The 8,106-nt window shown below is 41.5% G+C and overlaps 1 long non-coding RNA gene across 1 annotated transcript; it reads right to left on the bottom strand.

Annotated features, from left to right (window-relative positions):
- Nucleotides 1-445: 445 nt before the first annotated feature.
- LOC140639675 (uncharacterized) lies at nt 446-5,089 on the bottom strand. The gene is made up of 3 exons (XR_012036307.1): nt 4,834-5,089; nt 3,789-4,056; nt 446-2,936 (listed from the first exon to the last, which is right to left on the bottom strand). It is a non-coding gene; the product is annotated as an uncharacterized lncRNA (long non-coding RNA).
- Between the last annotated feature and the right edge of the window lie 3,017 nt (nt 5,090-8,106).

Here is an 8,106-nt window from a genome sequence, read left to right as displayed (position 1 = left end):
TTAGACTTCAGAAAGGTTGCAAGAGTAGAGCAGAGCAATTTCAGATAGTATTCATTCAGCTTTCTCTAATTTCAACATCTTGCATGATGGTCAAAACTAAGAAGTTGGTATAACAGCATTAACTGTAGAATTTATATGCACTACATCAGTTTTTCTACTAATGTCTATTTAATGTTCCAGAAGGCAGTCTGGGATCTGGCATTACATTTAGTCATCAGGTCTCCTCTGTCTTCAGCAGTCCATGACAGTTCCTCAGTCTTTTTCTGTCATAATCTTTACACTGTGGAAGAATACTAATCATTTGTTTCATAGAATGTCCCTCAACTGGGCGTACCTAGTATTTTCTCATGATTTGACTGGGGCTCTGAATCTCTGGCAAGAATACCACAGAAGTGATGTGCCCTTCCCAGTGTATCATATTAGGGGGTAGGTGCTTCGTGGAGGGTTTTTTTTTTTTTTAAGATTTTATTTATTTATTCATGAGAGACACACACACACACACACAGAGAGAGAGAGAGGCAGAGATACAGGCAGAGGGAGAAGCAGGCTCTATGCAGGGAGCCTGACGTGGGACTTGATCCTGGGTCTCCAGGATCACACCCTGGACTGAAGACAGCGCTAAACCCCTGAGCCACCTGGGCTGCCCTCGTGGATTATTTTTAATCAAGGGCATGGCATGATGCAATTACAATTTGGAAAGATGACTCTGGCAGCTGGGTGCAGAATGAGTTGGAGTAGAGGAAGCTTGTGGTCAAGGCCCCAGTTAAGAGACTAGGAGTGAAGGTAGTCTGAACAAAGACTGTGGCTGTAGGGGGGAAATGAAAGTCTGAATATGGAATTTCTGAAGTGAAGCTAATAGGATTTGGGGGCTGTTTCCATAAGTGAAATGAGAAGAGGAACTGAGGATAATTACTAGGATATTAGAATAACAGGTAGATGGTGGATGCCCCTACCAACTGGTGACCAAAGTCTTTGTGATTTAGATTTCTTAAGATTTAAAAGAAATAATTTGCTGGCATGTGGCTTCTAGAAGAGGCTGTTTGAGTGTTTGTGAAAAAAAGACACAGAAAGAAGGAGGAGATGCCCAGCTATGATTTTCTTTTCTTTTCAAGTTTCAAGTTTGTAAACTCAGCATCCTTGGTGTGTATGTCTGAGTGAGACCAAAGTGTCAGCATCTCATTATGACTCTCATTTTCTCTGGGTAAAACAGATTTTTCATACGTATTTGACAAATATTTGTGGAACACTGCATGAAAGAGCCAATGTATCTGAGTCAGGGGCAAAAGGAATGTGATGGGAGCCATTGCAAATTGTCCCATGGCCAAGGACTGTTTCATATAAACTGGCTTTGTTCTTAAGTCAAAACAATGAAGGCAAGAGGGAAATTCAAGAGGAAAGTAGTGAAGATGAATCTTTCTGGCTCATTTCTATGTTAGAGATAGAGGGGAGAAGAAAACTAGATTTTCTTAATGATGGGGAATGCCCACCTGAGCTTCCAATCGCCTAAAAGCTAGTCTTAACTTTTCAGTGCATTGTAGAGGAAGGAACACAGTTTAGCTGATTCAAAGCCAGTGGATTATAATTGTACATTAAATATTTACACTTCTCAATAAGACAGAGGTTTTTTTTTTTTAACTCCACATGAAAATTATCTACAGAGTTTTAAGAAAATAAGATGTCCAGGATCCCCCAAGTGATTCAAATCTATTATTCAAAATGTCTTTAGTTGGAAGTGCCAGCAATGCAGCACAAATCAGCCTCAGCCAACAGTTTGGAGTGGGTTGTGCATTGTGATCTAATGCTGCATAACAAATCATCCAATTATCCAAAATATGGCAGCTTTAAAACACAGTGACCTTGTACAGTTACAGCGGATAGGGATTTTAGGAGTGGCTTAGCTGGTGGTTCTGCCTTGGAGTCTCTTACCAACTTGAAATCAAGGCTTCAGTCACCTAAAGGCTTGACTGGTCTTGTAAGACCCATTTCCAAGGTGGTTCGGTTACATGGTTGGCAAGCTGGTGCTGGCCATTGACAGGTGGTCCTACTATTTGCCACATGGGCTTTTGCACAGGGCTGGCTGCTCGAATATTCTCACCATATGTTGGCTGGTTTGCCCTACATCAAGTAATCCAAGAGAGCAAGGCAGAAACAGCTTGATCCAATTTTATGGCTGGGATTAAGATTTCTTTGAGGAGCAAAAGAGGGATGGTATTCATAGGTCAGATCATCTGTTATTACAAAGGCTGAGGGCCCCTATATTGAGTGTTAGGCGTAGAGCAAACATACCATATGTTCCATTCATTTTCTATAGGGTGAAATAATTAAAATGAGTATTGAATGAGGTCACAAGGGTTATGTGTGACTTGCCTCCAGCTATCCTAACAGCATTTTAACTTTTGCAGGGCCCTTTAGATTCTATCACATGATTTTCTGATACCTTATTTGATCTTAAAAACAATCTTGGGTTTGTAGGTTGGAGTCAAGAGGGTTGGGATTGAAAGATGGAGCTAATAAGAGTGAACACCCACCAACCACCAGGCATTTGACTGGATGCTTTATGTTCATTCATACTTTTAACCCAATACCATGAGGTTGATATACAAAATTTCAATTTTGAGGGAGGCTGAGCTTCCTTGGGCTCAAAGAAGTTACATGGCATGTCCATGGTCAAGCATCAGAGCTGGAATGAAAGCCTAGGTTTTCCTCTCACTATCACATGTGCTTTCTATTGGGCTGCTTCACTTTTCAGCCTGACCAATCATTGGTGCCACTTTCACCAGGTGCTGCATTCTTGACTTTTCCTCTCAGGCAGCATGGAGCTCCCCAAAAGACAGAGGGACCTATCACTGAAGGCCCACACTTACCATACCCTCGGCATGACTTGCTTTTTGTTTTGTTTTGGTTTGGTTTGGTTTGGTGAACACTTCATTGCAAGTCTGTTGGAAAGAAAAAAAGAAGACAGAAGAAAGTATACTGGATTGGAAAAGAAATTGAGTTCACAATTTACACTGAAATAAATCTAATACTCTGGGAATGCCTCCCTTTGTTTGATTTTTATTAAAAATCTGGCTCTGATGCAGACTACTTCAGTGGCCTCAAGTAACAACTTGGCACCTCATTTACCTTTGTTGTCAAGTGGGGTGATATTTCTTAAGTGTGGCCTAAATTTCATGGATGTGGGACAGGAGGCAATGGAAGACAGGAAGCATTTTGTATTCCTACAGTATGTGTTCGGGAGACATAAATGATCTTCAGGCTGTAAACATCATCTTCTCCTGCGATGACCTCTCAACTTTCTAAATGCTCTTATAATTCACAAATATGCCTAGATGTGATTTGAGTCAAGATTTCCAGTTGCAAGTAAACATTGCTTCTCCATGTTTGTGGTTTCCTAAAATCAGTGGTAGGGGTCCCTAGGGGGCAGAGTCCATTAACATTCAACTCTTGATTTTGGCTCAGGTGATGATCTCGGGGTTATGAGATTAAGCCCTTCATTGGGCTCTGCATTGGGGGTGGAGCTTGCTTAAGCTTTGCTCTCTCTTCCTCTGCCCCTCCTCCCCCCTCTCTATAAATAAACAAAAGCAATAATCATATCTTTGATTATCTAATATACATGTTGACTCTCCCATCAAATATATCCTCTATTTCCATAGACTAGCTAGGCAATAGGTCCTCAGTGCAGCACTGTCAAAGTGATTACAGGAGGAAACTCCGTTTCTGAGCCCTGTACCACCTCTGCTCCAGTAAGGACCACATCAGAGTAGAGGTCTGAAGGGCCCCACATTTACCTGCCCCACATATCCTGGCGTCCAGAACACTCAGCCAGTCATATCTTCCGTGAAGTCTTATCCCTTCATACCTTCATTTCATGCCTGCTGAGCAGACAGTCAATCCTTCCTGTTATGGTAGAGTGTAGTGGTTGAAAGCATGAACTCGGAAGTCAGCTTTGAAACGAGCTTTGCTTCTACTTGTGCAGCAGTGGGCAAATTACTTGACCTCTCTGTGCCTCAATTTTTTCACATGAAAGATATTATCTTCTAATAGAGGTCTGATGTGCTTTAAATGAGAAAATACGGGTAGAGAGTTTAAAATGGCACCTGGTATAAGGTAAGCACTCTACAGGTGATAGCTTTATTTTTTTATTTTTTTATTTTTTTAAGATTTTACTTATTTGGGATGCCTGGGTGGCTCAGAGGTTGAGTGTCTGCCCTTGGCTCAGGGCATGACCCAGGGTCCTGGGATTGAGTCCCACATTGGGCTCCCTGTGAGGAGCCTGCTTCTCCCTCTGCCTATGTCTGCGCCTCTTTCTGTGTGTGTCTCTCATGAGTAAATAAATAAAATCTTTAAAAAAAAAAAGATTTTACTTATTCATTGTGGAGATACAGCATGTGAGCAGGGGGAGGAGGAGAAGGAGAGGGACAAGCAGACTTCACATTGAGCTCAGAGCCCAACAAGGGGCTGATCTCACAACTCTGAGATTGTGACCTGAGCTGAAACCAAGAGTTGGCACTCAACCAACTGAGCCACCCAGGCAAGGTCACCTGGGTGATAGCTATTTATATTACTGGTTAATTTTTCCTAAAGCTAGGTTACCTCCTAAGAACTTCAAAGAGTCAGGCAAATCAGAGTCCAATAAGTGTCTATATACTGCCTCTTGTGATTAGTATGATTGGACCAGATAGAGAAATCTAAAGATCAGCATAGATCTAAATTAAATAGCTTCAGTGCTGATGTCATCAATCCCTGATGCCTCTGTGCCTTCTTCTACCACACCCCCCATTTGTAAAGCAGGAAGAGGGACAAAAATGGAAAACTAGGATGAGCAAGTCCCACCAGAGTTCCTTCTGTCTTCTGCCCAGAGAGCGATAGCAGCAACTTGCTCATGGAGGTAAGTTCAAGGAGTGTGTTGAACATGGTGTTTTGAATTGTGTAGCTGAAGATCCCAGGCACTTCTCAGCCAGGTGACTATTACATTGACTTCTGTGATATAATAAAGTGAGCACACAATGTTTCAGTGCTAGAAGGCTACTCTGATTGGTTCTTGGATTTTGAACTATGAAGCCCTTTCATAGTATATAAAGTGGGAGGGCAAGAGCCATGGAGGTATGATTGCAGGCTAATTGCAGTGGCAACAGCAAGCCATGGCACAGAATTAATTCTGGGACTAGCATTATAGTACAGCCTAGTATGCTTGTTAAGAGCTTACTGTTGGGTTCCAAACCTGGTTCTAACAAGTGTCAGCCATGTAACTTTGGGGAGTTATTTTACCTCTCAAAATCTCATAATTATGTGGCCACTAATGAGGGTGAAACCTTGTTGGAGAAGGCACTGCCATGGCTTACAAATGGCAGGAAAGTAGCTCTGGTGCCATGCTACAAAACTTGCTAGAAATTCATCCTCTAGAACTTTTGGGAACCACCTCCCCCTTTAGGGTACTGTGGAAAAGCTGCTCAGTGGGGAAGCGCCTCCTTGGAGGTACCCTGGTGTGGTTGCCAACCCACAAGAATCAAAAGCAAAATCCTTTTCTTCTGCAATGTCTCTCCAGCACCCTCTATTGACAAAGCCTAACATCGTTCCACTTGGCAAAGGAAAAATATGTAAAGGGCCCAGATTAATTTTTACAGACGAGGCAAAAAGGAAGAATTTGGAGGGATAAAACCAATAACTAGCACAAGCATGATTCTGTAATATCTTTAGGGGCTGATAATACTGATAATTTCAAGCTGATAGTGTCCAAATAACAGCCAGTGTGGCCCATCTTGGGTCTGCACACTGCTGTTTGTCCTCTGCAGAGGAGTCATTCTGAAAGTCTAGTCCCTGGGTCAGTGTTGTCAGCGTCACATGGGAACTTGTCAGCAACACAAATTCTAGGGCCTTATCGCAGGCTTACTGAGTCAGAAGCTCCGGGGTTGGGGACCAGCGGTCTGTGTTTTAATGAGCTGTCCAAGTGATTCTGGTACCTGCGAAGGTTTGAAAACCACTGGTACAACAGTAAGTTCTGGGAACTTGGTGTGCACGCTGGGAGGGAAAAGTCAATACAAATTTCTTTATCCAAACTTTAGTCTCAAGTTTTAATCTTGAAGAATATGACCTAACTTCTTTGGGATCTGGAAGTTGGCAGGGAGCATCTTATTCTATTTCCGCTTTCTCACGGATGACGTTTCTGGACTTGTAGGCATGAACATATCAGATATGCTCAATTTGGTAAGAAAGTCTCTTGCTGATGCTCTCTTATATGCAACTCACACTTGATTAGAGCCCCAAGCCCACTATTGAGATTTCCATCTATTTCTGTGTATATGCAAAAAAGGGAGTGTAATGCTCACTATACTTTTTCCATATCGGTGCATTTCTCCCTAACTCTCCACCCTGGTTGGAGTGTTGGAAACAGCAAGAACCACAAGCCTAAGGTCAGCAAAAAGAGCAGCATGGAGCACATGTTAGCTTTCCACTGCTCCTGAGCAGGCCCGCCTCCTTGACTAGGCTCTAATAGCCCAGAACAGAAAGCTTCAGGTTTCCCTGACTCAGCTCTTGTCTTCCCAGGCTCCTCAATTTGCAATCCTCAAAGGAGAGAGGCCAGATGATGCAGTCTGGCAGACTTTTCTGCCCTTCTTTGCTTCAAAATTAAAAATGTGTGTGTATGTGCATATTTGAGCGCATACACAGTTTGCGGATCTGAGGTATGGGTATTGTGGCCTGGCCCTCGTCCCGCCACTAACTAGCTGCATGGGGTCAGGCAGGTCACCAGCTCTGGTTTTAATTTCCATGCTGAAATACAGAATGTTGGACCCGCTGATACTGCTCCAACATTTTATGATTCTGTATACCACCACAAGCATGTCCTGAAAAGGTTAACCTGGGTTTGAATCTCACCCTCTACTGTGACAGTCTGTGCATAGGTCCTTTTTAATTCCCTCCTGTTTGATTAAGTACGATGAAACCTTCCTACAACAAATTCACCTAAAAGGATTGGGGTTACTTATGCACAGAGAGTGAAGACTTCAACAGGTTTGCTCTAATAAGCAATAATTTTTAAAGATGTGGTAATCTTCCAGTTAGTATTTATCTTTCATGGCCCCACAAACTGCATCTTTAAATCTTTAAATCCATAAATAAGTTTCCTTAAAGTATCGCACTTTCCTGATCCTTCAAGCTCAATGATAAAGGGAAAGCACAAGAAAAACTTCAGTAGAATAGTTTTTATTTTGTAAACATTAATGTATTAAATTTGCTATACATCGAAGCAAATAATATACATTTTTATTTGAATTGTATATATGAATTGGATGTTATAACTAGTTGATTTTTTCATTGTGTTAGAGGTATTTTCGCTGAACAAGGTCAATTGGTTACCTCAGTATTACAGCCAATATAGCCCAAGGGACCATTCTCCCCAAGTCTGTGTTGTACTTTATTATGTGAAGTTGCATTTCTGTGACTCTGTTGGTGAGGTAGGATGAGTGCACTTGCTTCTTGTGGTAATAAACTTTTTCTGTGCCTCACAAAATGAAACAACAACAACAAAAACAGGTTTGCTTCTTTCAATATATAAAGAGCATATGCCTTTTAAAATAGATACAATGTCCCATCAACTGTGTGGGTAAGAGGAGATGCAGTGTGAAAATGCATAGCTAGAAATGAGGCACTGGGAGTCTTCATTTCAAATTTCCAATTTATTTCTCACTGATAGTAGTAAGCAAAAAGATAATTCTTTCCTCTCAAAATGTTTTGACTATTTCTATTTTTAATGTCTGTTAAGCTTTTTTGTCTCCCTTTCAAGGTAAAGAGTCTTTTTCTGACCTATTTTCACATGCTGAAATGGGGAGAAAAGTCAAGTGTAATGATCTTCAATCAGCAGGGACATCTCTCTCTGCTGGGCAGTGGGGGCAGAAAAGAATATTTCAGAAATTCTTGGAAATGATGTTTAAAAAATTATATCTAGACTTCTCTTCTAAAAAACAAAAATCCTGTTTTGAGAATAGTAATTTGGAATTGGAGCAATCCAAGCTTGATAAAATCATGGCCAGGTAAGGTAGGCAGAGTAGAGTTTGAAGTAGGCACTTTGGGTTGCTCACTTGTTCCCTCCTCCTTAAAAGAGGCTTGATT

This window comes from Canis lupus, chromosome 1 (genome assembly GCF_048164855.1).
Source record: "Canis lupus baileyi chromosome 1, mCanLup2.hap1, whole genome shotgun sequence".
NCBI lineage: Eukaryota > Metazoa > Chordata > Mammalia > Carnivora > Canidae > Canis > Canis lupus.
This window is presented reverse-complemented; position numbering and strand designations above follow the sequence as displayed.